Raw genomic sequence first — 17,655 nt, forward strand, 5'->3', positions numbered from 1 at the left:
ATTTTAACATCAACTCTTATGCATGTGGCACAAAAAATAAATGGAAATACTTTGGGGAAATGAAAATAAAAAAAGGTAATACTTACATACTGGAGTATAAAATATGCTCTACCGTGGGATCTTTCTGAGCTCCAGGATGTGAAATGCATGGCATCTTGTTAGAGCTGAAGAAATCCATGTTATCCTTTCTAAGTACAGAGATAGCTCAACACAAAACGTCTTGCCTGGTTTGACAACCAAATAGAACTCAACATAGAAGCCACATAATCACAGGGTTGAAAGAAATGGAATTTGTTCTCAATCAGTGCTGCAATGAACTCTATTTAAACAAATACAAATATATGTGGGAAGAAATAGAAACAGAATATTTTGAAATGACAAAACCAAAAACAGCTGGATCATTTCAGCATGGCTGATCCTATTTTCTTGCCATAGCATGTAATTTATAGCTTTGTTAAATAACTTTTGTTTATTAAAAGAATCCAAGCATATTGCTGATTTTTGTTTCAATTGTAATAGCAATTTGAGCAAACAAATGACCACTTAAAGCCATGCATTCATGGGGTATAATTTGTTTCAGAGTGCTACCATTTTAAATATGGAATGCGTTCCCATATTTTTCTCACATCTGTTTGTTCAAGGACATTTAAAGAGTGCTGATTTATCCTCTTTAAATCAATGTACTTTTATGAGGCATTTATAATAGCCATTCTCAGCTACCTAAGGAGAGCAACAAATAAAACTATTTTGAATGATTATATCTACAAGGCTCTAAGAAAATAATAGGTGGGGTACCAGGAGGACCCGGGTCCTGACCTTCTTGCAATGCTTATACCCTCAAGGGGTAGATATCTGGCACCAGCAGCCTATATACACATGAATTCATCCATCCAAACAATAGTACATTCTTCCGACATTAATTGTAATGTTTAGGCAAAGGTTACAGATCTACAGTATGGCAAGGTTAATAAAAATAGAAGCGTAGCATCTGATAAGGTAATTATCTTAGAAGTTAGAATCATAGGCCTCAGAAGCTCATTAGATGTGGAACGGAACAGCAATGGCCAAGTCAAATTGATCTACAGTTTTAAACCTCTGAGCCATGGAGTGCCATCAAATACTGCCTGAAAGAATAATTAGATGGATAATGGAATGCATTTTGGTTAGAAGACTGTATATTCATTTCTGGAAATGCTAAGATTGAGACACAAGTGAGATCTCCAAGTGACGCAAATATACATTCCAAGGGCTGGCCTAGTTCAGTCAGACCATAATGCCTAAATATCACTCCTAAAACACACCAGATATTTTCAGATCTCCACATCTTTTTATAAGCACTAAGACAGATGACCTTTGAGGTCCTTCCCACCAGACAAAGCATGAGACAGTCTTCAGTGTTCCAGTGACAAATTCTCTTTTCTTTTTCTTCAAAACTCAGGTCTTCAACCACGCAGCTCTGTTTCTAATTTAATCCATGCATTTCTTTGTTATACATTATAACGTAGTTACTCTCCACTTCTGCATACAGTCATGTGGGCGTAGAGAGAACCACTGTCTGTTTTGTGCTTTCTAGGGGGTTGCATATCAAGTGGAAAGTGTGCAATTAAGTACTAAAATAGACGAATTAGTTCTAAGGCTTTCTAATACCTTCTGAATCCCCTCTTTAAAGCTTTATCACATTGAAAAATTTCAGAGAGAGATGATTGTCCATTAGACTCTAAAAGCCTTGAAGAGGGAGGTATTGTCATATTATTTTGTTTTGTCTTCTCTGGAGCTTTATTTATAATGGAGATCAAGGAACACAACTTTTAAGGATGGATGGTTAAGGGAGTGCTTTAGAAATACAGAAGCACAGGGAGTTCCCATTGTGGTTCAGTGGGTTAAGAACCCAATTAGTATCCCTGGGGATGCTGGTTAAATCTCTGGCCTCCCTCAGTGGGTTAAGGATCAGGTAGTGCCATGAGCTGTGGTGAAATCACAGACACAGCTCAGATCTGGTGTTGCTGTGGCTATACTGTAGGCCGGCAGCTAGAGCTCCGATTCGACCCCTAGCTTGGACACTTCCATATGGAGTAGGTGGGGCTCTAAAAAGACAAAAAATAAATAAGGTGACTGTTTTAGATAAGTAGAGAGGGAATACAAAAAGGTAAGGCATTATTTTATGTTCCATTCATTCATTTATTCATTTAGTACTTATTTTAAATGATGAATAAACATCCTAAGCAGGAGGAAAAAAAAAAAAACTCAGAGAAAGATACAGAAGTGAGAAGGGGAACTAAAGATTCCTGAAATACTGACAGGACTGAGCAGAATGTTAGGCAGGGTTTGCTTTTCATAAGGAGTGGCCCTATTGAGGAGGCGGATTGTTTAAAGGAAGGTAGACCTGAGGGTGTGCACATAGCTAATTCTTATAAAGTTCATTTGTGAAAGAGCACAAACGACTGCATCATTTGAACCTAAGCTACGTGCTTTCCTGTTATGCAAATTTTCAATTACACTGCAGAGTAATTTTGACAAGGTGGGTGCCATCCAAAAGTTATTTTGCTTTTTAAACAGCCAGTGTGCAAATTAATAGCTTCATGGCACAGAGCAAGCATATTTCAGACCCAGAGTTTTTCTTTTCTGTTTTAGAATATTACATGTATATTTTGAAAATAGAGTTCAAAACTCCCAAAGATGCTATCTTTGGAAATCTGAGGGTTGCCCCTTGGAAGTTTCTGATTGGCTGCCATTAAAGCCATGCCCAAGCTTGTGATAGGCACTGCAGGCTGTATACCTTATTTTTAATTTGTAAATTCTGTTTAAAAATCTCAGTAAAACATGACAGATAGGGTCGTTTGCAGAAATTATGACACTATTCAAGTAGTTGAGCTTCCTGAGTCTATAGCTACTGTGCCTTGTTGCAACACTTGAAGCAAATAATACAGCAACGTGCTTATGACTTGAGTGAGCTACATCCATTCTAGTGAATCCCAGGGAGATTTGTGAATGGCATGTGGGTGGAAAACTGATGAGTATTTCTTAGACATGGAAAATCAATTCATTTGCCGTGATGTTCTACTCAGGGAATGATATCATCTTTGGTCTATTAAAAACAAAACAAAACAAAACCTTGGAGTAAGTAGGGTTGATGGTTCTGTACAGGACTTGTTCAAGAGCCTCCAAGACTGGATGTGAAGGTTCAGGAGAAAATAATGCAAAAGGCATGTATCATTCTCTGCTTTGTACCTATGACCCTATTGAGTCACTTGATCTCTGTAAATCTCAGCCTTTTCATCAACAAGTTGCCAAGTTGAGCAGTGAAACTTTAAGTGTTCTTTGACAATCAGTGAGATAACTAATTACTTAGTACCTGGGAAGTGGTAAACCTTCAGTAAATAATAGCTACTTAGGAATTCCTGGCTGGAGATTAAGAACTCCAGAATAGAAGTTCTTAATAGAAGAATAGAAGGACTATTCTATTCTTCTATTAAGAATCAAAGGTGGAATAGAAGGACTGGAGTTCAACTTCTCTCCAAAAAAATAACAAAATCCAACCAAATGCTGAGCAATCTTCAACAAAATGGACTAGAAACTTTCAAAAAGATATCCTACTCCAGAAGACAAAGAGGAGGCCATATCAAGAGGTAGGATGGGTGATTACATGATATAAGCAACCCCATACCTCCTGGGTGGGAAGCCCCATGGGCTGGAAAGTAACTGTATCACAGAGACTCGCCTACTGGAGTGAAAGTTCTGAGCCTCACATTAAGTTCCCACACCTGGGAATCTGGCATTGGGAGAAAGAGCCCCTGGAGCATCTGGCATTGAAGACCAGTGGGACTTGTGTATAGGAGGTCCACAGGACTGGGGGAAACAGAGATTCCATTCTTAAAAGGTGCACACAGATTTTCATGTTTACTGAATTCCAGGGCAAAGTGAAGTCTCCATAGGAATCTGGGTCAGATCTGACTGGACTGCAATTCTTTTGACTATCTCCTGGGAAAACAGGGTGTGACTGTGGCTTGTTTTGGGGGTGGGGCATTGGAAGCAAAGCTCTTGGGAATATTTGTCAGAGTACATTTTTATGGAGGTGGCCATTTTGGGAAATCTGTCCCCACCCATCAATGCTGAGAAGCCCCAAGCCAAACAATCCAAATGGGATCATAGTCCCACCCATCTATAAACAGGCTGCCTAAAGACTAGCCAGGCACACAGCCACCTCTAATCTCACCCAGAGACAAAGCCCCACCCACCAGAGGGATTAGAATCAGCTCTACCTTCCAGTAGGCAGGCATCAGTCCCTCCCATCAGGAAGCTTACAGCAAGGCCCTGTACCATCTTCAGCCACAAGGGGGGCAGACACCAGAAATAAGAGAGGCTACAACTCTATTATCTATAAAAAGGTCACCATACCAAAAAACCTATAAAAATAAAAAGACAGAAAATTATAACTCAGATAAGGGATAAAGGAAAAAAAAAAAAAAAACAACAGAGAAAGGGCTAAGTGATCAGAAGATTCACAGCAGGGAAAAAACCTCCAAACAAGATTACTTTACCCAACAAGGCTCTCATTCAGATTTGAAGGAGAAATCAAAAGCTTTACAGATAAGCAAAAGCTGAGAGAATTCAGTAACACTAAACCAGCTTTACAACATATACTAAAGGAACTTCTCTAGGCAGAAAAGAAAAGGCCACAATCAGAAACAAAAATACCGCAAATGACAAGGCTCACCAGTAAAGGTATATATACAGTAAAGATACAAAATCATCCATGCACAATTATGCCACCAAAATCAGAAATCATGAGCAGAGGATAACACAAACGTAGGACACTGGAGATGAAATTGCAATTAAGAGATCAACAACTTAAAGCAATCTCATCTACATATATATGGAAACATATCAAAACTTCAGAGTAACTGCATACCAAAAATCTACAACTGATACGCAAACAAATAAGAAAAATCAACTCAAATACAACACTAAAGATAGTCACCAAGATACAAGAGGAAGGAACAAGAGAAGGGAAGAAAAAAAAGCAACAAAAACAAATCCAAAGCAATTAATAAAATGGCAATAAGAACATACATATCAATAATTACCTTAAATGTTAATGGACTAAACACCCCAACCAAAAGACATGGACTGGCTGAATGGATACAAAAACAAGGCCTATATATGTGCTGTCTTCAAGAGATGCACTTTACTTCTACAGACACATACAAATTGAAAATGAGAGGATGGAAGAAAATATTCCATGCAAATGGGGATCAAAATAAAGCTGGAGTAGCAATACTCATATCAGACAAAACAGAACTTAAATTGAAGAATATATTAAGAGACAAGGAAGGTCACTACCTAATGATCAAAGGATCAATCCGAGAAGATGTAACAATTTTAAATATCTACGCACCCAACATAGGTTCGCCATAATATATAAGGCAACTGCTAACAACCTTAAAAGGAGAAATCGACAATAACACGATCATAGCAGGGCCCTTTAACACCCTGCTTATAGCAAAGGACATATCATCCAAACAGAAAATCAATAAGAAAACACAGGCCTGAATGAAGTATTAGACCAGATGGACTTAATAGATATTTATAGGACATTCCATCCAAAAGCATCAGATTACACACTCTTCTCAAGTGCACATGGAACATTCTCTAAGATTGATCACATCCTGGGCTACAAATCCAACCTTGGTAACTTTGTGAAAATTGAAATCATATCAAGCATCTTTTCCAACCACAACACTATATGACTGGAAATCAACAACAAGAAAAAAACTGCAAAAAACACAAACACGTGGAGACTAAACAACATGCTACTAAACAACCAAGGGCTCACTGAAGAAATCAAAGAGGAAATTTAAAAATACCTAGAAGCAAATGACAATGAAGATACGACACTGCAGAACCTATGGGATGCAGCAAAAGTTGTTCTAAGAGGGAAGTGTATAGCAGTACAAGCCTACCTCAGGAAGCAAGAAAAAGCTCAAATATCAAATAAACAACGAACCTAACTTACAGCTAAAGCAGCAAGGGAGAGAAGAATTGACAAGACCTAAAGTTAGCAGAAGGAATGAAATCATAAAGATCAGAGCAGAAATCAATCATATAGAAATGAAGAAAACCATAGAAAATATCAAAGAAACAAAAAACTGGTTCTTGGAAAAGTTCAAAAAAATTAATAAACTCTTAGCCAATCTTATCAAGAAAAAAATAGAAAGGACTCAAATCAATAAATTTACAAATGAAAAAGAAGTAACAACACACATCACAGAGATACAAAGGTTCATGAGAGACTACTGTACGCAACTATACACCAATAAAACAGAAAACCCAGAAGAAATGGACAAATTCTTAGAAAAGTACAATCTTCCAAGACTAAACCAAGATGAAATAGAAAAGATGAACAGACCAATCACAAGTACTGAAATTTAAACTGTGATTAAAATACTTCCAACAAACAAAAATCCAGGACCAGATGGCTTCACAAGTGAATTCTATCAAACATTTTGAGAAGAGCTAACATGTACCCTTCTGAAACTATTCCAAAAAATAGGCCGAGGAAGGGATACTCCCAAACTCATTCTATGAGGCCACCATCACCCTGATACCAAAACCAGACAAAGACTCCACAAAAAAAGAAAACTACAGGCTGATTTCACTGATGAACATTGATGCAACAAAAATCCTCAACAAAATACTAGCAAACCGCATCCAACAATACATTAAAAGGATTGTACATCATGATCAAGTGGGATTTATCCCAGGGAGGCAAGGATTCTTCAATATCTGCAAATCAATCAGTGTGATACACCACATTAACAGACTGAGGAATAAAAACCATATGATCCTCTCAATAGACACAGAAAAAGCCTTTGACAAAACCCAACACCCATTTCTGATGAAAAAACCCTTCAGAAAGTGGGCATAGAGGGAACCTACCTCGACATAATAAAGGCCATATATGACAAACCCAGAGCTGACATCATTGTCCATGTTGAAAAGCTGAAAGAATTCCCACTGAGATCAGGAACAAGACAGGGATGTCCACTCTCTCCACTACTATTCAACATAGTTTTGGAAGTCCTAGTCATGGCAATAAGAGAAGAAAAATAAATAAAAGAATCCAAATTGGTAAGGAAGAAGTAAAACTATCACTATTTGCAGATGAGATGATACTGTACCTAGAGAATCCTAAAGACTCTACCAGAAAACTGTTAGAGCTCATCCATTTGGCAAAGTCACAGGATACAAAATTAATACACAGAAATTGACTGCATTTCTATATAGTAACAATGAAAGATCAGAAAGAGAAATTATGGAAGCAATCCCATTTACCATCACATCCAAAAGAATAAAATACCTAGGAGTAAATCTACCTAAAGAGACAAAAAACCTGTACTCTGAAAACTATTTGACAATGATGAAGGAAATCAAATATGGCACACATAGATGGAAAGACATACCATGCTCTTGGATTGGAAGGGTCAATATTATCAAAATGACAATACTACCCAAGGTAATCTACAGATTCAATGCAATTCCTATCAAATTACCAAGGACAAATTACCAAGGACATTTTTCATAGAACTCGAACAAAATATTTTAAAATTTGTTTGGAAGCACAAAGGACCCAGAATAGCAAAGACATCCTAAAAAGAAAATTGGAGCTGGACGAATCAGGTTCCCTGACTTCAGACTATACTACAAAGCAACAATCATCAAAACCATATGGTACTGGCACAAAGACAGACATGTAAATCAGTGAAACAGGATAGAAAGCCCAGAATTCAACCCACGCACCTACAGCCAACTAATCTATGACAAAGGAAGCAAGAATATACAAAGGCAAAAAGAACGCCTGTTCAATAAGTGGTGCTGGGAAAACTGGACAGCTACATGGAAAGGAATGAAAGTAGAACATTCCCTAACACCATACACAAAAATAAACTCAAAATGGATTGAAGACCTAGGTATAATACTAGACACTATAAAACTCTTAGAGGAAAACCTAGGCCAAACGCTCTCTGACATAAATGACAGCAACATCTTCTCAGATCCACCTCTTAGAGTAATGACAGTAAAAAGAAAATAAACAAATGGGACCTAATCAAACTTAAAATTTTCTGCACAGCAAAGGAAACCCTAAAAAAAATGAAAAGACTACCCACAGAATGGGAGAAAATCTTTGCAAATGAATCAACTGACAAGAGATTCATTTCCAAAATTTATAAATACTTTCTGCAGCTCCATACCAAAAAAACAAAAAACCCCATCAATATATGGGCAGAAAATCTAAACAGACAATTCTCCAAAGAAGATACACAGATGGCCAAAAAACACATGAAAATATGTTCAACATCATTCATCATTAGAGAAATGCAATTCAAAACCACTATGCGGTGCCACCTCACACCAGCAAGAATGACCATCATCAAAAAGTCTACAAACAATAAGTGCTGAAGAGGGTGTGGAGAAAAAGGAACCCTATTACACTGTTGGTGAGAATGTGAACTGGTGCACCACTGTGGATAACAGTATGGAGATTCCTCAGAAAACTAAACGTAGAACTACCATTTGATCCAGCAATCCCACTCCTGGGCATCTATCCAAAGAAAACTATGACTCACAAAGACACACATATTCCAGTGTTCATTGCAGCACTATTTTTAATAGCCAAGACATGGAAAGAACCTAAATGTCCATCGACAGAGGCATGGATAAAGAAGATGTGGTACATATACACAATGGAATATTACTCAGCCATTAAAAAGAACAAAATAACTGCATTTTTAGCAATATGGATGGACCTAGAAATTATCATGCTAAGAGGTGTCAGTCAGACAATGAGACACTAACATCAAATGCTGTCACTGACATGTGGAATCTGAAAAAAGGACAGACTGAACTTCTTTGCAGAACAGATACTGACTCACAGACTTTGAAAAACTTATGCTTTCCAAAGGAGAGGGGTTGGGGAGGGTGGGGATGCTGGGGGTTTGGGATGGAAATCCTATAAAATTGGATTGTTATGATCATTGTACAACTAGAAATGTAATAAATTAATTGAGTAACATAAAAAAAAGGAGTTCCTGTCATGGTGCAGTGGAAATATATCTGAGTAGGAACCATGAGGTTGTAGGTTCAATTCCTGGCTTCACTCAGTGGGTTAAGGTTTCTGTGTTATTCTGAGCTGTTTTGTAGGTCACATCCATGGCTTGGATCTATTGCACTGGCTGTGGCATAGGCTGGCAGCTACAGCTCTGATTAGACCCCTAGCCTGGGAACCTGCATATGCTTCAGGTGCAGCCCTAAAAATACCAAAAAAAATAGCTCTTTAACTCCTGATATCCTTAATATTCTCTTCACTGTGTGCTGTCATACTAGCCAAGCTATGGTGTGCCTAGTATCAGGTCATTCTTAGGAGCCAGCTAACATCCTTTGAAGAGAGTAGTGTTTTTATTTTTTTTCACTATGTCTTTTAAAATATTTAGTGGTTTCTCTAGGTTTTACCACATAGCTCTGAAGTTGTCAGAATCAGTTCTAGATTTATACTAGCTTAATTCCACATATATAATAAACATTACTTCTATACAACTCTGTTCCCTCCCCCATGCTTTGTGTTAATGAGTATTATATATATATATATATATATATATATATATATATATAAACATACATTATTAGTGTTACAAGCTCAGTGATACATTGCTATAAGTATAACATTACCATCTGTGATCGTCTCCTTAGCCCAGTAAGTCTTGCTCCCATTCATCTCCTCTCTGCTGTTATTAGAAAATATATTACACATGTATAATATATTTCCATATGTTATGGAATTAATTATATATATTTATGCATATATAATTATATTTAATTGTTTTTAAAATAAATTGAGAGAAGAATTTAGAAAACTAAGCCTTTAAACTGTGCTTTATAATTATATAATTATATTTATCAGTGGTCTTTCTTTTTTTCATGTGGATTTGAATTACTCTCTGGGATCCCTTGCTTCTAGCCAGAAGAACTTTATGATTTCAATAAATTCTCATAGTTTCATTTACATGGGGAACTTTTAATTAATTTCACCTTTATTTTTGAAAAATAGCTTTTCAGGACACAAGATTCTTAGCAGTTTTTTGTTTGTTTTGTTTTGTTTTTTTTTCCCACCCCTCTGAATCAGTTTCTCACTGCTCTCTGGCTTTTATTACTTCTGCTGAGAAGTCAGTTGGAAATATTATTGAGGTTCCCTTGGAGATAACAAATTGCTATCTTGCTACTTTCAAAATTTTCCCCTTGTCTTTGATAATTCAGCCTTTTTTAAAATTATGGATTATAACTGTGGATATCTTTGAGGTTATCCTATTTTGAACTCACTGAGCTTCATGAATGTGTAGGTTATTATTTTCAGCACATTAAGGAAGTTTTCTGTCATTTTCTCTTTGGACATATTTCTGCTCCTATCTCTTTCCTCTCTTTCTGGTACTTATTTAGGTGTGTTTATTGTGAAGCTCTCTTAATTTTTCCCTTATTTGTTTTTTGGCTTACATAAACTCTATCTTCAAATTCACTTATTTCAGCTTCTGCTAGTTTAAATCTACTCATACCTCTTTAGCTATTTTATTTTACTTTTATTTGTTATACTTTTTCGCTCCAGGGTTTCACTTTGTTTTCTTTTTGCTCTCTCTTTATTGATAATTCCTTTAAATATGGTTTCTTTTTGATTCTGTGAACATATTTATAATGGATATTTTGTATTCCCTTCATTGTTTTCCCATCTTTGGGTCATACTTTCCTGCTTCTTTACATGCCTCATAAACTTTTGTTTTGTTTTGTTTTGGCTGGAAATTGAACATTTAGTAGCAACTCTGGATACTTCCTTCCCATTGGCAGGGTCTCATTATTTTCTTCTTTTTGTTGTGTGTTTGGCTGGATTATTTCAATGCAGTCTATTTCCCTTCTCACCGTGTTAATCCTAGGATGCTCCACAAGGATGCAAAGCTTTGAGTGTGCCCACAGCCATCCTGGGACTCGCTTGTTCTGTTTCTCTGATCACATCCAGCTGTTAGGTTCCACTCTTCAATTGTTTTCAACACTGCCTTGTGGCATAAGTTGCTGTATAAACTAAAAAAAATCAGATTGTGGATCTTCTGCATCAGGAATAGTTTCCTGGTTTTGACATTTATTCTGATTCCAGGAGGGCTCCTGTCAGATAAATTACTCCTTAGTTTTCTCCAGTTAACTAGCTGGCCTAGATTCTAGCCTGTGTCTTGAATCTCCTCCCAGTTATACTTTACCACAACTTCCACTGTTTTTAATAGTGTCTTTATGCTCAAATTTCTTCAGTCTTTGTTGTAAAGAAAACCAGTTCCTTGGAAAGAGATTAAGAGTTCTCTGTTTTACATCCTCCTTCTCTAAGCAAGATCTGTAGACCAGAATTCTGGAGTAGGATGTGGTCTAGGAGGCAGGTTAGAAAAAGACCCTTTCAGCACACTTTTCCTGGCGCAAAACCACTGCCTCATGCTCAAGGCAAGGACGATCACCTTCTTACTGTGCTGTGCCCAATGACGCTTCACATATAAGAGCTCACCCAGGATTTAGCCTCCACAACAGGAAGCTGGGGTCAGGATAAGAAACAATGACATCCTGCTCCTTCCAGGAATGAAGTCCTCTGTCTGAGAGACAAGGGGAGAGGGATCCTTGTATTCTTGGCTGGAGGAACCTGGAGTGGTGTTTCTATCTCACTGAGATTGGAGCAGAGGGAGAAGGCAGTCTTGCTTCAGACACCTTCAGACATCCTTCAGACCTTCTTTTCCAGAGAACTTAAATGGTAATTTTTTTCTTTCTGTTTTTTTTTTTTTTTTTTTAATTTCTATTCTTTTGTTTTTTGGGCTGCACCCATGGCATATGGAGGTTCCAGGCTAGGGGGCGAATTGGAGCTGTAGTTGCTGGCCTACACTACAGCCACGGAAACATAGGATCCAAGACGCATCTGCAACCTGCACTACAGCTCACAGCAATGCTGGATCCTTAACCCACTGAATGAAGCCAGGGATCGAACCTGCATCCTCTTGGATGCTAGTCAGATTCGTTAATTGCTGAGCCATGACAGGAACTTCTTAAATGGTATTTTTTGAATATAGTTTTTACTACATTCACTGGAGAGAGGATCAGTGGAGCCTCCAACACTGTCATACAACAGGTAGATCTCTTGTGGTTATATCTGCATGGACATTAGTTTTTATGCATAGACATTGCAATCATTAAAGAAGAAATAATACGGTAATTGGGGTTTAATTCAAAGTATTAGAAATGTGTTTAGAGATGTGTATGAAATAGGCTTAGGAATAACTAAATTGAGTAAAGGATGATCCAAGCTTATTAAATATTTCTCTCTCTTTTTCTTATTTTCTCTCTCTTTCTTTATCCTTTTCTCTCCAAACATACATATAGGGTATGTGTGTGTGTGTGTGTGTGTGTGTGTGTGTGTGTGTGTGTGTGTTTGTGTGTGTGTGTGTGTATGGTATGTGTGTGCAATTTCAGACAATATCTGGATCATATAAGAGAAGCCTACTCAGTAGCTGCCTCTGGTGTCTGGGGTAGGGAATGTGGGTGAGAAACTCAGTTTTTAGGATTTATCTTTTTCCCCTAAAAATGTTTTAGATGATTCTAAAATATGGCCATATTTCTAACCTGAACCCATAAATATAGTGCAGTGTATTATTTTGTAAAAAGCAGATCTGTTCAAGATCAATGATTAAGTTAGTGACAGAGTTATTAACTCTGAGATTGGGATTCAGACGCTCTAACATCTGACTCCTAATCCAGGACCCACTTATATAATGCCACACTGCCACCCCAATTTTAGGGTGGTTTCTTCTATTCTTTAGACAAGCAGGGAAAGGCCCATTAGAAATTATATGAGAACATGTAGTTACCCCAAAAAAAAGGAAAAAATATTTTGGAAAATTGAGGTTAGCATGTACTTGCTTCATGCAAAGTTGTAACTAAAAGTTGACTTTGATTTAAATTACTTTTGGAAGAAGAAACCTGGTTGTGAGCAGGGAAACTAAATCATCTTATCAAGAGGAGCCTACATCATGACATCTACTGATTGTGATCCATATCTGCCTAGGTAATATATTTATTTAACTTAGGCCTCCCAGGTAAAATGAATCTTTGTGTAATTTTTTCAATAATAGCAATAATAATGATATATGTGCTCATAAGAAATATAAATGAGTAGGTCATGTATTATAAAATCACAGACTGAAAAAAATGGGATATTTAAAAACTTTAATAAATCTTAAATATTCCATAAAAGTCTTCATTTCTCAATGCTCCTTAGGCATCATAGCAGTGCTATAATGTTTAAAATTATCTTTATATATCTTTTTCTTTTTTCTTCCTTTTTTTTTTTTTTACAGCTCTGATTTGTAGAGTTTACCAACTTCTGCGATATAAATACTCCGTAATTGGCAGTCCTACTGTGGCTCAGAAGGTTAAAAACCCAGTGTTGTCTTCGTGAGGATATGGGTTGGATCCCTGGCCTCGCTCAGTGGGTTAAGGATCCTGCATTGCTGCAAGCTGCCCCGTAGGTCTCAGATGTTGATTGGATCTGGTGTCACTGTGGCTACGGTGTAGGCCTGCAGCTGAAGCTCTAACTTAATCCCTGGCCTAGGAACTTCCATATGCTATGGGTACCACTAAAAAAAAAATAAATAAAGTATTCTGTGATCGAGTTCAACCTACCAATGGATTAACAATGAGCCAACAGAATTCCTGAAAGTTTATCAATTGAATCTCACAAGCTGGCATGTCGGCCCCAGCACATTCATTGAGCGCACTGCCCAGTGAGAGCATAGGCATTTCAAAATTAAACCAAATTTAGCTCTAGGTTTTTAGAGATAGTAGTGACAAATGGAGGGTTTGAAGATATGATGTCTGGTTTTATGTGTCAACTTGTTGGGGCTATGAGGTACTCAAAATAGTTAGTCAAACATTATTCTGCATGTGTCTGTGAAAGGGTTTCTAAAGGCGATTAACATTTGAATTGGTAGACCAAGTAAAACAGACCTTCCCCAATAACATGGGTGATCCTCATCCAAAGACCTGAAAAAACAAAAAGGCAGAGGAAGGAAGAATATCTTCTGCCTGAATGTTTGGGCTGGAACATCTCTCTTTCCCAGCCCTTGCACTTGAAATTAAGTTGGCTCTCTTGTATGTTGAGCCTCCCAGCTTTCAGACAGAAAGTTACACCATCATTTCCCCTGGTTGTCATGTGTTTGGACTCAACCTAGATATACCAGAAGTCCTGGCTTTCCAGCCTGCCCAACATAGAGTGTGGAACGTCTCAGCCTCTATAATTATATGAGCCAGTTCTTCTTTCTATCTATCTATCTATCTATCTATCTATCTATCTATCTATCTATCTATCATCTATCTATCTATCTATCTATCATTAACCTATCTATTTATCTTCCTCTTGGTTCTGTAGAATCCTGGCTAATATGAACATTTCTACACACTTCATCTTTTACAAACAATGTTTAAGCAAAATGCTACAACCTTTTGTTTCTTAGGTTAAGTCTTACATCTGGTGTAAATACATTTCTACCTATATCAGCCTAGGATAAATCTCCTCATTTCTAAACACATGATATATTTCATTAAAATAATCACCATTTGCTGAGTGCCTACTTGAATAACATGTACCAAGCACTCTTGGGACATTGCATTTATTGTTTTGAAATTTTATGAAAATACTGCCTTGACAGAACAATATGTGCAACAAAGAATCATAAAGTTTGTTTCAGCGAGTTAAGGACCTTGTAGCATATAAGATTCAGGACCCAAATACTCCATTCAAAGCCTATCTAACACCAAAGACCACACTCTTTCTACCTCATTCTCTGTTTTTATGCCTCTTTTTTTATTGTTGGATCTCAATCCATATGCATCAGTCCTACTCTCCAAAGGATATTAGCATATATATTGTTGGCAAGTGAGAGAGACTGAAATGAACATAGATGGAATATCTTGGTCACGCACCACTGGCAACTTGTGCCATTAATTTCACGCTCCTAACAAGACTGGGTGTAGCACTGTTAGTATTATCCCTGTTATACAGATGAGGAAACAGGCTCAGATGATTTTCCATGATCAGGCACCTAGTGTGTGGCCAAATAGAAGTTAAAACCCCATTCTCAAATGATTTGTGTTCCTTGCACTATCTGAATATTCTTTATAGACATTGTAGTCATGTGACTTCCATTAAATCATAGGCTCATTTTACAGTGTCTTCCCATATATCATTCTTTCAAGCACTGAGATTCCAGTGATGTTGTCTTCTCATGAATTAAGAGGATAAAATAGGCAGGTGTTACAAGGATTCTCCACATTATACCAGAATGATGGGTTGCTCTGCCACTTCTGGATATGAAGGAAGAGCAAGGGCAGGGGTAGTGGAAAGGTGTCTGTCTTTCTGCCTCCTCACACTCACAGGCTTTCCTCCAGCTTGCAGAGCTCAAGGTGGGAGGGAAAATGCTCAGATGATGTCTCAGGGAAGCTGATCTCAGCTGGAGGAATGGTGTGCAGTCTGATTAGGAATGACTATTGGGACCTCATCCCAATGTCACCTTCTTCCTGCCCAGTTTGTCACAGTCTCTAAGGTGCCACCATTGGATAATATTTCTTTCTTTCTTTTTTTTTTTTTTTTTTTTTGTCTTTTTGCCATTTCTTGGGCCGCCGCTGCGGCATATGGAGGTTCCCAGGCTAGGGGTTGAATCAGAGCTATAGCTGCTGGCCTATGCCAGAGCCACAGCAACGCAAGATCAGAGCCGCATCTGCAACCTACACCACAGCTCACAGCAACGCCGAATCCTCAACCCACTGAGCAAGGCCAGGAATTGAACCCGACCTCATGGTTCCTAGTCAGATTCGTTAACCACTGAGCCATGACGGGAACTCTCCTGGATGATATTTCTGTAGCTCTCAGAGGTAGGTCCCTGAAGCTGGATGAGATTTCATTCTCTGTATAGAGCAAGATGAGTGAATGGATATTGACATTGGGCTCTTTGCTGAACTCTGCCTTGGACAATTTCCTTCACACAGCTAAGTTTTAATCTCTTGCAAAAAATGTACAGTAATATACCTTGATAATTACCCCTGATAATGGCCTTCACCAAAATTAGAAAGCAGGAAGTTAAAACAGGAGGTTAAATCATAGACCAAGCTATCCTAAAATTCTCTAAGGTATTTACAAATATTGAAATCTAATTTTTGGCCATTCCATAACCCATCTTCCTTCATTCACTATTGAGGGAAAATAATCACATATTTACATTGCTTTAAGTTATGGAGCACATTCCATCATTAGTTAGCAATTAAATGAAATTAGAGTAATTTCCTTGGCTTTGCAATTACGTTGTTTTAGTACATATTTCTCAGTCAGTAAGATTGGAAAATTATTTTCTCATTCCATTTGATGTTCTGTATGAAGTCATGAAAATAAATTGGACCCAGTGTTGGATGGTTTAAAAGAAAGTGGAGAAAAGATAGAATGTGAATGTGTACAGAATGTTTTCTCAAGTATGTAGATACAGGGTTGTATAAAAATATATATTCTTTTCAGTTTGAAAAAGTTTTCAGTTGGGCTGAGCGGGAGAAGTTTATTTTTTTTAAATAAGGCAGAGCTGAGAGGCCATTTTACGTGAATTACAAAAAATCAGTGGAAACTAATAGCCTCCCATTTCTCTCTACAGATGTCACCACTGCAGTGGATCTGGGGTCAGACTTGTTACTCTTACCAGGGTTTCTGGCTAGACTGTTTCTTAAGAAAATACATTCTATATTTCTTTGTTGTAAATGTGCAAAGTGTCTGCAAAATGTTTCCTATCACTCACAAGTAAGTGTTGCTGATTGTTCTCTTCTCAAAATGAAGAGTATTGCCCACAATACTTATGGGAATAGAGAATAGTGGGATGACAAATAAGAACTTCACTTTAAGCTGAACTTGCTCATGGAATCACCCATCCCCCAGGTTCCAGCACATGAATTCAGTTAGCATGGCTGAGGATGTAGGGCTCACTGCTTCCATGGTAAACATGACATTCTTGAGATTTTTCTGGGACAAATTCCTAGACAGCAAAATGGCAGCCTTGGAATTACTTGGCGATAAGAGACTCAGAAAATGTTAAACTCCATTGCTCATCTATGCATCTTTCCACAGCTTAATTCTACCCAGGAAGATGGAAACATGGACTGGGTGATTATCTGGTTTTCTTTTAGGCTGTATGTTCATTTGAAAGGTTTAATGAAGTTAAGCCCCCTTTAGAGTTAAGCTGCCATTGTTCTCCTGATAGTCTTGTAGGTGTCATCTCATTGCAAGGCTAAGAAAGAGTAACACACTTTCAACAATTAATAATACAACTGTGAATTTCAGTGCTATTCTATACCAATCACCCTGCATACTTTAAAAGTTCTGAAAATGGAACTTTAGAAATATTTAGATCACCTGGAGGATCTTTGGAGTGGGTAAGAATTAAGATAATCATTTAGGAGTTCCCGTCGTAGCTCAGTGGTTAACAAACCCAACTAGGAACCATGAGGTTGAGGGTTTGATCCCTGGCCTTGCTCAGTGGGTTAAGGATCCGGCATTGC

The sequence above is a fragment of the Sus scrofa genome, chromosome 15, assembly GCF_054392235.1.
Source record: "Sus scrofa isolate SSC_HxYL_T2T_F1_AM1 chromosome 15, Sscrofa_HxYL_maternal_Yorkshire_Landrace_v2.0, whole genome shotgun sequence".
NCBI classification, from domain to species: Eukaryota; Metazoa; Chordata; class Mammalia; order Artiodactyla; family Suidae; genus Sus; species Sus scrofa.